General features: G+C 39.5%; 4 non-coding genes across 4 annotated transcripts; 3 read left to right on the top strand and 1 right to left on the bottom strand.

Moving 5' to 3' along the window:
- The first annotated feature begins 674 nt into the window (after window positions 1-674).
- Window positions 675-746, top strand: TRNAQ-UUG (transfer RNA glutamine (anticodon UUG)). Its single transcript has one exon. It is a non-coding gene; the product is annotated as a tRNA-Gln (tRNA).
- Window positions 747-11,089: 10,343 nt separating this feature from the next.
- On the bottom strand, window positions 11,090-11,161 carry TRNAQ-CUG (transfer RNA glutamine (anticodon CUG)). The gene has a single exon. It is a non-coding gene; the product is annotated as a tRNA-Gln (tRNA).
- A 201-nt stretch (window positions 11,162-11,362) lies between these two features.
- Window positions 11,363-11,434, top strand: TRNAA-UGC (transfer RNA alanine (anticodon UGC)). Its single transcript has one exon. It is a non-coding gene; the product is annotated as a tRNA-Ala (tRNA).
- A 527-nt stretch (window positions 11,435-11,961) lies between these two features.
- On the top strand, window positions 11,962-12,035 carry TRNAI-AAU (transfer RNA isoleucine (anticodon AAU)). Its single transcript has one exon. It is a non-coding gene; the product is annotated as a tRNA-Ile (tRNA).
- The last annotated feature ends 2,296 nt before the right edge of the window (window positions 12,036-14,331 follow it).

The following is a 14,331-nucleotide window of genomic DNA, read 5'->3' as shown; positions in this document are numbered from 1 at the left end:
GAAATGAGCTGGAACACATCCAAACACCACACACAAAAAAAAAAAGACAGCTAATCTCAACAAATACTGCTCTCTCTGCTTCTGCTCTCTCTATTTCCGTCAAAATGTCTGAAATGGTTAATTTTTTTACTATTTTTCAGTGCATTCTGGACATTTTGGAAGGTCTCCTGAGGTTATCTTTAAAAAACGCTTCCAAACGCAAATGCTCATAAGCGCGCATACATGCGGTATGCAAACACAGCTATACAGACGTTTTTTAACCTACGTTTTCCAGCAGTCAGTTTCCATCGTTCAGAAGTGTCCCGTGTACTTGAAGCCTTAATGATAGAAAAGGCGTTCAGGATTTTTAAAAATAATTCTATGCGCACTGTTACTAAACTAAAAATGTAAACTTTACGTGAACACAAACTCATGGTTTACTATTGTTTCAGCTGACACAACTGATTGTGATGAGTGATTTTCCATGATAGTGGGTAGTTTTTATTTCCTTTTTTTTCATTTATTTAATGCAACTTTTGGTGTAAAAAATGGGGAAAAGAAAAGATTAATTTTTATCAGTCTCTGTGTTTCTTTCATACCAGTTTTACTGCACTATCACACCAAGTTGCCAGGTAGAGTATTCCCAGGTATACTACATGTGAATGGAAGTGTTCCCAGGACACCTGACAGGTGGAGGTTCCATGGTGTAATGGTTAGCACTCTGGACTTTGAATCCAGCGATCCGAGTTCGAATCTCGGTGGGACCTAACTATTATGCCAGAAGGATAATCTGCTTAATTAAAGTAAAAAACGACCATTATAAAATCAGTGCTGTTCAGATTAGTAAACACTGGAGTCTTGATGGTGTTTTTTCTTCAATTTAAATAGGATTGTGGCAAACTAGGCTGTAGATTAAAACAGATTGTGGGGTAAGAATTGGGGTTTACAGGTCTGCAAGGTGTTTACATGTTACCATGCGTTGCGGTAGCACAGCCTGTTCATTTGCATACACAACCTACAGCAGCAAAATCTTACCACAGCAATGCATGGCACTTTTAAAATATGCTGCACCAAAATGCTTGGTACTTTGTCACCATGTGTTTTGGTGTGCGATTTTGCCTGTTCTTTAGCAAGGTGCGTTGGGTGCCATTAACCTCTCCCCGCCAGCCGAACGCATAAATGCGACCTCTCCACGGGTGGACCTTAACCAGTGGGCTTCATATATGCATACCAAAATGTAAAAAAAGCTGGGCAGAGAGTGTGCAGCCTGTGTGCTCCCTGCACAGGTACAGGCGGGTAACAGAAAGCTCCCAATGGCTACTTGTGATCGGGAGCTTTCCAATCATGTGACAGCCAATCATGGCGGTTACATGTCCGAAATGCCCGCCTCTGCCTCCCAGCATCTGAAATCTCTTAAGAGCTTCGGAGGTGTAGGCGGGAAGGGCATAAGAATTAAAATGGAGCTAAAGTCCGCCTGTGACAAACGGCAAGGCAGGCTGTTTATTGCAGAAGAGACATACAATGCAATAAAATCCACCTACATGCCTGCTACCAGCGTACTCCAGTATGTGAACTGAGCTGCGCATGCACAGCTCAGATTACAGAGCATGGCCCCTGTGTGCCGGATGAATGAGTCCGCAGCATACACAGGAGTGATGTCATCCCACGACAGCCAATAAAGGCGGCCGTAGACCAGCAACCAAGTGAAGATGCAGGCGCTGGTGAGGGACGGGGACTGTTGGAGGAAAGATAGGTTTCTTCTTTTTAGTTCCGCTTTAATGGCCTCATGACACACCTGTAAATAAGGATGCAAGTTTTCATGCACTATAGGAATGTGCATGATCTTGCTCGTGTTACTGCATTGCATAAGTGTATAATATAATATGGTTCTGTCCATTGGATTGTCATCCAATAACCACAGATGTTTACACCCCAGTCACACCAATCCGACTTTGAAATCGTGCGACTTACAACGAAGTCGAACGATTTCAAAGTCGGATGACATGCCGAGGTGCGATTTGACACAGATGTCTATGCAAATCGCACCAAAAGTAGCACATGTACTACTTTAGAAATCGGTGCGGCTCCGACCAAGTCGGAACCGCGCCGATATGACTGCTGTAATTGCAGACCATAGAGTGCGTCTTGGCATGGGATTTGCAAGTCGCATGGAATGCAGATTGCATGCCAAGTTGCACCCAGTGTGACTGGCGACTTATACTGCAATTCCCACACTCTATGTGCTGTCTCAAATGAATACCTAAAGTAGAACTATACTCATAAATTTTTTCTTTTTTTTTTTGGATAGAGTATGGAAAGGTTATAACCCCAGTCAGATTTTGTTATCACCATCTGTGTCCCATTGCGGAGATTTCCCTTCACTCCCTGTCCCATAGCCAAACAGGAAGTAAGAGGAAATCCCTTCAAAGGGAATTTCTTGGAACCCCCCAGGACACCAGAACTAGTGTTGCCATTGGAAGATTTCACCCCCAAAACTTTTCTGGGGACAACCCGAAATCTGGATTTTCTTTTACTTTCAATAATAATGGTAAACATGACAAATAGAGAGGATGAATCTCCCTAATTGGGACACAGACAGCAATAAAAAATGACCGATGTTCTAATCCCTCTCCACACTATCCAAAACTAAAAAACAAAAGTTTTGCCTTTAGGCCCCATTCACACCTGAGCACTTTGTAGCGTGAAGCTCGTAGCTCCAAACTGCTCAGGGGGAAAATGGGAGGATGGTTCACATCTCCTCTCTAGGTCACCCAAAAGCAGAATGCCTGAAGCTCAAAAAGTTTTGGAGCTACTTTTGTATCTCAAATTGGGAAGATTTGCATGCATTTGAAGCATTTTTTATCCCCATAGAAATAAACGATTGACACTTTTTTTTGCATGCTTTCCCGCATTTTAACACGCGTTTTGTCCGATTTTCTGCTCAAATAAAAAATTTTAAATAATTTTTTTAATAATATATGATTAAATAAATGTAAAATAAAAACACATATAAATAAAAAAAAACATGATAAATAAATAATAATTAGCCCCTAACCTTACAAAAATATATTATAGAAATTATTAATAATAATTATAATAATAATAATAATAAACACCCAAACAAAAACAAACATCATGATTATTTTTATTATTATTAATAATAATAATAATAATAATAACTAGAAAAGCTACAATTTCTGGGGAAATTGTGTGAAGTGTTCTTGCCTCCACCAGTACAACTGGAGTCTGCGGAGTAACTGGGTGGAGTGGCTTGAGTAACTGTTGTGTGGTTGGAGTGGCTGGAGTAACTGTGAAAAGGTTGGACTGGGCAGAGTAACTTTATGGAGTGGGCAAAGTAACTGTGTGGAGTGTTTGGAGTGAGTAAAGATAGTAAACATTACACTAACCAATTGATTGATCAAATTTAAAAAGTACACATGGCAAGCTTGATAGAGTGAGAAATGCATTTCAACTTTTAATTATTTATATAGCACATTTAATTGCAATGTTGTTGCCCAAAGTGCTTCACAGTTACATTAAAACATACATTTATAAAAACATTAGCAGCATTATCACCTCAAATACTCTCTACTGTAGAAAACTTATTTCCAAACCTTTAACCAGAAGCCGGCCAAACTGTCATGAATTCAAAATTAGATTTCAAATAGGGCAGAGAAGAGCGGTTAAAAACAAACTGCTCCAAATTGCTCACTTCACTGGTGTCTTCAAATGGTCGTAGTTTTAAAAACTATAAATCCTACAGCAAAGAACATTATATTGTGAGAATCACAAGATCCAGACCTACATTTTGATGCATAGTATGTCTCTGAAATATTAAAAATGAAGGCACAGTCACAGTTTAGAAATTTCCCTTCAAATTTGAGGTGGCTAGAGTGCAGTTTCAATGAATGTCAATGGGCGGCATGTGTTGCAAACAAATTGTCATATTGTGAAAACTATCAGGACTATGGCTTAGCTGTGGACATTTATAGTGGCAGCAGGGATAGCTGAACGTTTTGATATAAGATTTGTGTAGGTGGGCTTGAAAATGAGGGAGTGATGGCAGTTTAGAAATCATGTCCTGATTTTTCAGCTCACACTCTAGCTTTTGTCAGCTCCCACTCTAGTTTTGAACATTCCGCCATTCATTCCTATGGGACCAATTTCACCACAAAAACAGCGATATTTCGTGAACCGCGAAGTGTTCCACACAGTATTAGCACACCAATCGTGAACAATCTGCACGTTTCGGTATATTACTGTCTATGTAGTGTAAAAACTATGGGAGGAGTTAGGGTGGTAAATTTGGCTATAATAATAATAATAATATATATGTGAGATAACAGTAAGTGGTCTTGTCATGCAAGAACACTTAATAACTTTTTAGGTTTTAGGGGGTTAAGGCAAGGACATCCCTAGGGTGGAGTCCGATCCATTATGCTCCCTAATCTGCAGATCCGATCCATCCTGCAGGGATCGTTGGCTTGCAACCTATACGGGGTTAACTAATCTCTCCACGAGCTCCACAAAAAGGAAAGTTTTAAAGCAAGCCGACGATCCCCGCAAGATGGATTGGATCTGCAGATTGGGGAGAATAATGGATCGGACTCCGATCCATTATGCTCAATCCACAGATCCAATCCATCTTGCGGGGATCGTCGGCTTGCTTTAAAACTTTCCTTTTCGGGGAGCTTGTGGAGAGGGTCCGGCGTCACCCCGTGCGATAGGTATTACCCTGTACGGCGTGCACCCTCTGCACCTACCTAGTGATACCACTGGGTTAAGGTTTTGGGTTAAATATTATTCGCTTATTATTACAAGTATTTATTTATGACTATTTGTTTCTGTATTTATTTTACATTTATTTATTCATTTATTATGATGATGATGATTAATATTATTATTAATAATGTATTTTTTTGTTCCAGTTTAGGTGTTTATTTTTATATTTATTATTGTTATTATTATTATGAATAATAATAATAATTTGTTTAATATATTTATTAAGGGTTAGGGGGTTAAGGTTAGGGGTTAATTATTATTTATTTATATATTATTACATAGTATTTATTTATATACATAGTTACATAGTTAGTCTGGCTGAAAATAGACAAACATCCATCCCATTCAACCATTAAAAAAAAAAAGTTATAATCCTACACTCGCAGTTGATCCAGAGGAAGGCAAAAAAAACCCAGCAATGCATGATCCAATTTGCTCCTGCAGGGGAAAAAAATCCTTCCTGATCCCCCCAGAGGCAATCGGATATTCCCTGGACCAACTTTACCTATAAATGTTAGTATCCAGTTATATTCTGTGTATCTAAGAAAGATTTCAGGCCTTTTTTAAAGCAATCCACTGAGCTGGCCAGAACCAACTCTTGAGGGAGTCTATTACACATTTTCACAGCTCTTTTTAATCCCAGACCCTATATCTTTTATAAATATATTAAAAAGTAAGGGTCCCAACACTGAACCTTGGGGTACACCACTGATGACCCCAGACCATTCAGAGTATGAATCATTAACCACTACTCACTGAATACGATCTTTTAGCCAGTTTTCTATCCATTTACATACAGATTTTCCACGCCCGTAGATTTTACCTTACACATTAGCCGTGTGTGGGGAACTGTGTCAAACGCTTTTGCAAAATCCAAGTATACCACGTCCACCGCCATCCCTCTGTCCAAGTATACCACGTCCACCGCCACCCCTCTGTCCAAGTATACCACGTCCACCGCCACCCCTCTGTCCAAGGTATTGCTCACCTCCTCATAAAAATAAATCCGATTTGTTTGACAACTTCTGGGTTTCACAAATCCATGCTGTCTGTTGCTTAAAATATTTTTTTCCAGCAAGAACTCATCTATGTGGTCTTTTATTAAACTCTCCAGTATCTTCCCAACTACAGAAGTTAAACTAACAGGTCTATAATTACTTGGTAAAGGTATTTAATATATTTGCCTTCTATGTGTCCCCAGTCACCCACTCTAGATTATTTTGTAAAGGGTTTACATGCTCGGACCGGACCTTTTTACTATTAATATATTTGAATAATTTTTTGGTGTTGGTCCTGCTATCTTTTGCAATCTGTTGTTTGTTTTCAATTTTTTCATTTCCTTTTTGCATATTCTGTTATATTCCTTCTAATGTTTAAATGATGATAGCGTTCCTTAATTTTTATATTTGATAAAAGCTCTTTTCTTATTATCTATAGCTTTTTTAATTTTGGCCATAAGCCACATAGGTTTGATTTTTAGCCTTTTAAACTTGTTGCCCATGGAAATATATTTTGCAGTGTGTTCACATACAGCCTTCTTGAAGAAGTCCCATTTCTGTGTTGTGTTCATTGATGCCAATATTCCTTCCCAGTCTAAGTCTTGGAGAGCAGCTCTCAGCCTTGGAAAATTAGCTCTCTTAAAATTGAGCATTTTTATTTTTCCTGTATGTGCTTGCTGTTTACAGCTAACAATAAATGAAATCATGTTATGGTCACTGCTAGAGATGAGCGAATCGAACCTGGCGAAGTGGAATTCATTTCGAATATCAGGAAAAATTCGATTCGCATCGAATCCGAATTTTAGCAAACTTCGGGTGCACGAATCGAATTTTTCCCGATCAGCCGGCAAAAGTGTCACTGCAGAGAGCTCCGCTATTTCTGACAGTTCTGACAGTTCATTTACAGCGGTTGAAACATTGTATCTATTTGTTTCCATTTAGGATACAGATGTTTTTATTCGGAAATAAATAGATACAATGTTTCAACCGCTGTAAATGTGAAGGAACTGTCAGAGAACTGTCAGAAATAGCGGAGCTCTCTGCAGATACACTTTTTGCTGTACTTTAATTCTTCTTCTTTTCATTCTTCTTCTTCTTTTCATTCTTCTTCTTCTTTTCATTCTTCTTTTCATTCTTCTTCTTCTTCTTTTCATTCTTCTTCTTTTCATTCTTCTTTTCATTCTTCTTCTTCTTCTTTTCATTCTTCTTCTTTTCATTCTTCTTCTTCTTTTCATTCTTCTTTTCATTCTTCTTCTTCTTCTTTTCATTCTTCTTCTTCTTCTTGTCATTCTTCTTCTTCTTTTCATTCTTCTTTTCATTCTTCTTCTTCTTCTTTTCATTCTTCTTCTTCTTCTTTTCATTCTTCTTTTCATTCTTCTTCTTCTTCTTTTCATTCTTCTTCTTCTTCTTTTCATTCTTCTTTTCATTCTTCTTCTTCTTCTTTTCATTCTTCTTTTCATTCTTCTTCTTCTTCTTTTCATTCTTCTTCTTCTTCTTTTCATTCTTCTTTTCATTCTTCTTCTTCTTCTTTTCATTCTTCTTCTTCTTTTCATTCTTCTTTTCATTCTTCTCATTCTTCTTTTCATTCTTCTTCTTCTTCTTTTCATTCTTCTTTTCATTCTTCTCATTCTTCTTTTCATTCTTCTTTTCATTCTTCTTCTCATTCTTCTTTTCATTCTTCTTCTTCTTCTTTTCATTCTTCTTCTTCTTCTTTTCATTCTTCTTTTCATTCTTCTTCTTTTTATTCTTCTTCTTCTTTTCATTCTTCTTCTTTTCATTCTTCTTCTTCTTCTTTTCATTCTTCTTCTTCTTTTCATTCTTCTTTTCATTCTTCTCATTCTTCTTTTCATTCTTCTTCTTCTTCTTTTCATTCTTCTTTTCATTCTTCTCATTCTTCTTTTCATTCTTCTTTTCATTCTTCTTCTCATTCTTCTTTTCATTCTTCTTCTTCTTCTTTTCATTCTTCTTCTTCTTTTCATTCTTCTTTTCATTCTTCTTCTTTTTATTCTTCTTCTTCTTTTCATTCTTCTTCTTTTCATTCTTCTTCTTCTTCTTTTCATTCTTCTTCTTCTTCTTTTCATTCTTCTTTTCATTATTCTTCTTCTTCTTTTCATTCTTCTTCTTCTTCTTTTCATTCTTCTTTTCATTCTTCTTCTTCTTCTTTTCATTCTTCTTCTTCTTCTTCTTTTCATTCTTCTTTTCATTCTTCTTCTTCTTCTTTTCATTCTTCTTCTTCTTCTTTTCATTCTTCTTCTTCTTCTTTTCATTCTTCTTTTCATTCTTCTTCTTCTTCTTTTCATTCTTCTTCTTCTTCTTTTCATTCTTCTTTTCATTCTTCTTCTTCTTCTTTTCATTCTTCTTCTTTTCATTCTTCTTTTCATTCTTCTTCTTCTTCTTTTCATTCTTCTTCTTCTTCTTTTCATTCTTCTTTTCATTCTTCTTCTCCTTCTTTTCATTCTTCTTCTTCTTCTTTCCATTCTTCTTCTTCTTCTTTTCATTCTTCTTCTTCTTCTTTCCATTCTTCTTCTTCTTCTTTTCATTCTTCTTTTCATTCTTCTTCTTTTCATTCTTCTTCTTCTTCTTTTCATTCTTCTTTTCATTCTTCTTCTTCTTTTCATTCTTCTTCTTCTTTTCATTCTTCTTTTCATTCTTCTTCTTTTCATTCTTCTTCTTCTTTTCATTCTTCTTTTCATTCTTCTTCTTCTCCTTTTCATTCTTCTTCTTCTTCTTTTCATTCTTCTTTTCATTCTTCTCATTCTTCTTTTCATTCTTCTTTTCATTCTTCTTCTCATTCTTCTTTTCATTCTTCTTCTTATTATTTTCATTCTTCTTTTCATTCTTCTTCTTCTTCTTTTCATTCTTCTTCTTCTTCTTCTTTTCATTCTTCTTTTCATTCTTCTTCTTCTTCTTTTCATTCTTCTTTTCATTCTTCTTCTTCTTCTTCTTCTTCGTCGTGCCCCGTGACTGCCCAAATGAGTGAAGTGTGCGGTGATTCTAAGATCGACGGCACTCATCTGCATGTCATACTGACTGACAGTATTATTTCTCTTCCCCAGCAGACTCCAAGGGCATTTAAATTAAAGGTACAGTGTTCTGCACTAATATAAAGGCTCTCTGAAGCCTAGAAACCCTTTTAATAAGTTAAATTTGCGGCGAATAAATTCGCATCGAATCGAATTTCTCCCGCAAATTCGGCAAATCAGCCGAATCGAATTTTTGAATAATTCGCTCATCTCTAGTCACTGCTACCCAGATGTTCTTTTATATGGACATTTGTAATAAACTCTGCATGGTTTGAGATTACCAGGTCCAGAAGAGCATCATTCCTAGTAGGGGCCTCTATGAACTGTACCATAAAATTGTCGTGCAGTAGATTTAAACATTTTTGCCCTTTAACTGTTCCTGCAGTACCATTACTCCAGTCAATTTGTGGGTAGTTAAAATCCCCATTATTATCACTGTCGCAGCCCTTGCAGCCCTTTCAATCTGTTCAAGGAGCTGAGTCTCCACCTCCTCATTAACACTGGGAGGCCTATAACAAACTCCTATGATTACCTTTGTAGTAAGCACCTCCATGTGCAATACCACCCATAATGCTTCAGCCTCATCACACTCTCCATCAGCTAGGTCCTCTTTCACACTCGCTCTGAGATCACTTCTCATATAGAGACAGACACCACCACCTTTCCTATTTACCCTGTCTCTCCGAAAGAGAACATAGCCAGGAATATTAATGGCCCAGTCATGGGAAGAATGAAGCCAAGATTCAGCAATACAAATTAAATCATAGTTCTCTTCATGCACCAAAGCTTCCAACTCACCTATTTTGCTTGGCAGACTTCTGGCATTGGTGAACACATTAATTGATTGACAACCTGTGCACACGTATTTTGCATATTTTTTATTTTCGTACACATGGTACCAATTCTACTGGTTATTTGTAACATGGGAACCTTCTTATCATCTGCCATAGCCCTCCCCTATCTTTCCCCACTGTGCCCACTGATAAGTACTGCCCCCCTGTCTGATCTGTCTACACTGTTATAATCTAATTCTCTCCCCCCCCCCCCCGATCCTAGTTTAAATACTTCTCCAGCCTTCCCATAAACCTCTCCCACAGCACAGCAGACCCCCTTCCATTTAGGTGCAAACCATCTCTAGCATATAGGTTGCACCCCAAAGAAAAGTCAGCCCAGTGCTCTAGAAACTCAAATCTTTACCTCTTTAGTCTCCAGCCATGCATTGAGTTCTCTAATTTCGCCCTGTCTTTCCTGAGTTGTGCATGGCACTGGTAATATTTCAAAGAATATCACCTTGGAGGTCCTTCCCTTCAAATTGCAGCCTAGTTCTTTAAATTGATTCTTAAGGAGCCTCCACCTTCCATGTATTCTGTCATTGGTCCCAACATGAACCAAGACAGCTAGGTCATGGCCATCCCCTCCCAGTAATTTATCTACCCGGTCCACCACATGCCGCACCCTGGCACCAGGGAGACAGTAAACCATGCGGTTGAGGCGATCCTGGCGACAAATTATTCTATCAGTCATTCTGATTATAGAATCCCCTACTACCACCAACTGTCTTAGCCTTCCGGCACTACCCTCACCGCCCCTCCCAGATGGTCTGCCCTCCCAGCTGTTAGGGATAGGCAGTGACATCCATGGCTGCCACCCCTGAGCTTGCCACCCCCACATCTTCACCCAACTTGGAAAATCTGTTTGCGTGCTCAAACCCAGGGCCAGCCTTCCTTTTCTGTGAGCCCCTACCACTCCCTCTTGCTACAGTAACCCATCTTCCTACCTGATAATCCTAATTAGCCCTTCCGACCTCCACATCAATCCCATTAGCTACCTGCTCAGAGAGCAGAAGACCCCTTTCAAGGTTGTTCAAAAATGCCAGATTATTTTTATTTACTTGTGTATTTATTTTACATTTATTTATTAATTTATTATTATTATTGTTATCATCACCCTAACCCTACCAATAAATATTAAGAAAATAATAAATAAAATACTAACCCCAACCCAAACCCTAACCCATAATCCTAACTCTAACCTAACCTTAACTCTAACCCCTTACCCTAACAAAAAACAAAATAATAATAACAAAAAAATAAATAAAAGTTGACGGCTAAAAACGCTGTATGAAAATGCACAAAAATGCGGTAAAATATGTGTGAAAAACGCTACGCTCATTTGTGAATGGAGCCTTAATTATACTTTAAATGTGTTTGTAGTGCGTTTTTTCTGTGTTTTTTTACATTTACATGGAGGAAACCAGGCCATAACCAATTCATGGACCTTTGATTCAGGCAGGTGAAAAAAAAGGCCAGGTCCCACCGAGATTTGAACTCGGATCGCTGGATTCAGAGTCCAGAGTGCTAACCATTACACCATGGAACCCTACAGAAGGATAAGATTTGAGTACTGTTTTTTTTTTTACTTCAATTCAAGCAGAAAGCCAGAATGTACAAAAAGCTTTAGTCTATCCATACTAAACAATAGTACATTGATAAATTATGATGAATTTATTATAGGAAGACAATTTTGAACACATTTTCTGCGCATCCTACAAAAAGGAACAGCAAACAGTATTTCTCAGAAGGGGATGTAGCTCAGTGGTAGAGCGCATGCTTTGCATGTATGAGGCCCCGGGTTCAATCCCCGGCATCTCCACTTTTGTGTTTATCTCTCTATATTTTTCTTTTAATGTGGAGATTTCTATAGGTGGAATGACCCATCCAATTGTTAAATATAAACCAACCAAATCTTATGTAATTGCAGTGTCTTGACTTTAGTAGGGTATGGAGCCTTCTGTAACACCAGAGGGGATCAGTGAGCCTGGCAGTGGATCAGTAATCGGTGCTGAACAATGAATCGCCGTAGATCAGCCAAGTCTAAGCTGATTTCTATCCAAAAGTCAAATAGAAATTACCAGCAGATATAGGGAGTCAGGCTGATCAGTATAATACTCCCCATGTTCATTGTATCAGAGCTCTGCATGGAGATAACAGTAATGCTGTCATGATACTTAAGCACTTTTGTTTCTATAAAATGGAGTCAGATAGCTAACACGTATGAAGTGTAAACTATATTGTATATGAAATGCTTGCAATGGTGTATATATTATACTGATGGTGAACAGCAGGCGGAAGCATTCATTCACTGTGTATAGTCACTCTCATACACAGAGCTGTCAAGGAGGCCGGTTAGCTCAGTTGGTTAGAGCGTGGTGCTAATAACGCCAAGGTCGCGGGTTCGATCCCCGTACGGGCCATCCGATTTTATTTTTTTTCTTTCACACTTGCTTTTTTTGTTGTATAGATTGGCAGGTGTGAGCTGAAGGAAGACAGTACCAATGCTGCTTGTACATTTTCTTCATGTTTGTATCACTGGCCTCCCTAGAGAAGTATGGAAAATGTCAGAATGAATTACTACTGGTTGCAAGGGTTAAAGTGGCGCTCCACCCAAAAGGGGAATTTCCGCTTTAAACACTGGTATCCCGCTCCCCATTAAGGATTGGCACCTTTGAGGAGCGGGGGGGGGAAGCAAAAGTTGTCCTCCTACCCTCCCCAGGGGCATATTTACCACAAGGCAAACAAGGCCTTTGCCTAGGGTGGCATTTTTCAGGGGGGGGGCAGCACCACCACCCCCCCAGAAGAATAGATGGAAGAAGGGACACACACAATTAAGGAACCAGGTGGGGTCTGAGAGAGGCTGCGGGCTGCTTAACGGTGTAAGCAGAGCCTGACTTTCATTCCAAGGGATCAGGGGGCGGACTGACAACTCGTGGGGCCCCCGGGCAATAGATGATCATGGGGCCCCTGTGTCCTTGCCCAAACTCAAAAAAGCCTATGAAAAAGGTACCGGGGCATCTCATGGGGCCCCCTACTGACCCCGGGCCCTCGGGCAGTGCCTGAGTTTCCAAATGGTCAGTCCGCCCCTGCAAGGGATGTATGTAGCTGTGAAGGTTAGTGTCTTTCTCTCCCTTTCTGGGGGTGGGTAGTGGTGTGGCTGGTGTATGGAGGGCGATGGTAATGGAAGGCTCTCTCGAGTAAGCAGGTGGGGGGGGGGGGGTGTCGGTTGGTGTCAGGCTCTCTCTCTGCAGGAGGTGAGGCGGTGGTGATTTTGCCTAGGGCAGCACAAAACCTAAATACACCACTGACCCTCCCTCCCCGTAGTCTTCTGCGACACGTGACAGGGCCAGTCAGGGAGCGCAGAGCTACTCACCCATGCACAGTGGGCCCCTGGATATGAAGCCGCAAGTTGTCACAGCCAGGTGCCCACACTGAACATGCCGGCGCCTGGAACACCAGACAGCTGGTGAAACAAGCTACGGGGAGGACACCGCGGGACCAAGGGACAGGTGATTGGCTGTTTTTTTCAAAGTCAGTAGCTACAGTTTTTGTAGCTGCTGACTTTTATTATTTTACAGTGTGAGTGGAACTCCGCTTTAAGTCAGTCCTGTAATCAGGATACAATATGTTAAATCATTACTATTATATCTGACTCTATATTATACAGGTGTGCCTCAGTTTACGAACGCCTCGGTTAACGTAATTTTTGGTTTACGAATGAAAATCCATTGAACTTAATGCCTCGGTTTACACATTTTTTATGAATTTTTTGTTGGTGCCAATTTTTAAATGCAATTGCCGGCTTTTTTTTTTCTTCACTATAGCTTACAGAATTAGCTGTCACTTTCCCAGGCGCTAAAGGATCCTTTGTTTCTTTTATCTCTGGAAACAAACTAAATGGAAACATTATTTCTTTTAACTTTGGGGAAATAAACTAAAAGGAAACTTTCTTTTCTTTTAACTGGGGGGAAGTGACAGCTAATTCTCTGAGCTATAGTGAAGAAAAAAAAAGCCGGTAATTACATTTAAAAACCGGCACTGACCTTTAGTGACAGTGACTTTTTTTGTACTTTTTTTCTGACCTCCGGAACGGATTAATTAGTTTTCAATGCATTCCTATGGGAAACCGCGTTGCAGTTTACGAATTTTTCGCAATACGAAATGTCCCGGAGAAAGCATTAAATTCGTAAACCGAGGTACACCTATATATGACTGTTTACATAGTAAACATATGTGGATCAAGGGGACTGGTTCACCTACTTGTACTACATCAGCCTGACAGGCAAGGAGCTAGTGTGTTTGGAAGGGGACTCCCCCATTGCCAGACTCCATATATATCCTCATTAGGCTTGTAAGCAGGTCGAAATTAGTTACATAGGTGCTGCCCTGGATGGGAGGGTAGGGGTTAATGCCTTTACCAGTTCTTTGACTTTTTGGTGGGATCTTTGAGTCCAACCCACTGCACCTGTACATATAAAAGGGGACAGTAGGCCAAATCCCAAAGAGAGAGTTGCCTGGCCTTGCCCTTTTCCTTTGCCATGGTCTCACCCATTTTTTCCGGTTCCCTGATGAGTGCTGCACCCGGGAGGAGTACAAGGATGTCATGTTCTATTGCTAAGATGTAAAGTGGTCAAAGCTTGGGGTTCACCTTAAAAGACACCAACTGCTGGAAAATGGCTCTGGTGGGCTCTGTATTTACATAGACTATGTCTGCAG

The sequence above is a fragment of the Staurois parvus genome, unplaced genomic scaffold, assembly GCF_062004578.1.
Source record: "Staurois parvus isolate SC_StPar_1 unplaced genomic scaffold, SC_StPar_1.0 ptg001051l, whole genome shotgun sequence".
In the NCBI taxonomy this organism is placed as follows: domain Eukaryota; kingdom Metazoa; phylum Chordata; class Amphibia; order Anura; family Ranidae; genus Staurois; species Staurois parvus.
This window is presented reverse-complemented; position numbering and strand designations above follow the sequence as displayed.